Here is a 931-nt window from a genome sequence, read left to right on the forward strand (position 1 = left end):
TGGTTAAGTCAGCCTTATTCTTTTGCATGCCTGAACATAAAAGAGACTCCTTAGGTATATTTGTTAAAGATAAACCTAGTAGTTCTAAGTGTCTCGATTACCTCAATTTAGAAAGCCCGATTCTTGAAGATTCTGTTTTTGAACGTCCGTTTGAGGAGAAAATCCCTGATATTCCAATAGTGCCAGAAATGGCAACTTTGAAAGCTTTGTTGAACCCTACTAGGACTACTCGTCCCTCGTGTATCAGGTTATCTGAAACTGAAGCAAATTATGAACTTAAGCCTGGAACCTTACAGTTGCTCCCAATATTTTTAGGGAAAGAAAATGAAAAGCCCTAATTCCATGTTAGGGACTTTGAGGAAATTTGTAGTACCCTAAAAATAAGAAACCTTGATGATGATGCTTTGAAAATCAGGTTATTCCCCTTTTCCTTGAAAGATAAAGCCAAATCGTGGCTATATAGTTTGGCTTCCGGATCAATTGAAACATATGAACAACTTACATCTGCCTTTTTGAACAAGTTTTTCCCTAGGCAAAAAACATCGTCTATTAGGACGCAAATCTGCACATTTTCTCAACAGGAGGGAGAATCCTTGTATAGGTATTTGGAAAGGTTCAATGATCTATTATCCCAATGTCCTCATCATGGTTTAGAAAAGGTTAGGTTAGTTCAGATCCTTTATGAGGGTTTAGATTATCCCACTACAACCACAATAGAATCTATGTGTACAGGTGGGTTTGAAAACTAAACAGTTGATGATGCAATGACATATTTTCATGAAATCGTCGAAAAGACCCAACAATGGGAAAGTAATAGGGGACCCCAGAAAACAATTCTTCTAGGCAGAGGAAACATTAATAGGGTAGAAGGAAACTTTGAATCAGATGCCAAAATTGCTGCTATAGCGAAAAGGTTAGAAGCTTTAAAAGT

At 37.2% G+C, this 931-nt stretch overlaps 1 pseudogene; it reads right to left on the bottom strand.

Moving 5' to 3' along the window:
* Window positions 1–552: 552 nt before the first annotated feature.
* Window positions 553–652, bottom strand: LOC113314545 (annotated as a pseudogene).
* Between the last annotated feature and the right edge of the window lie 279 nt (window positions 653–931).

Source organism: Papaver somniferum, chromosome 9 (genome assembly GCF_003573695.1).
Source record: "Papaver somniferum cultivar HN1 chromosome 9, ASM357369v1, whole genome shotgun sequence".
NCBI lineage: Eukaryota > Viridiplantae > Streptophyta > Magnoliopsida > Ranunculales > Papaveraceae > Papaver > Papaver somniferum.